Raw genomic sequence first — 214 nt, forward strand, 5'->3', positions numbered from 1 at the left:
TGTTATGAATGCCATTCATTTCCTCAAACACCAGGGGTGACCAAATGATGGAGAAATCCAAGCTGGGTTGGCTAATCGTGTTGCCAGTCCAAGCCATATATGCTGCCTCCTTGTATTTCCTGACGGTAGCGTTCCTCTCGAGGTCCAGGATCCCCGTTCCATCCCACTTCACAGAATGGTCCTCCTCGTAGGCGTGTTGGGCCAATCTTGACTT

Source organism: Cryptotermes secundus, unplaced genomic scaffold, assembly GCF_002891405.2.
Source record: "Cryptotermes secundus unplaced genomic scaffold, Csec_1.0 scaffold1232, whole genome shotgun sequence".
Lineage (NCBI taxonomy): Eukaryota > Metazoa > Arthropoda > Insecta > Blattodea > Kalotermitidae > Cryptotermes > Cryptotermes secundus.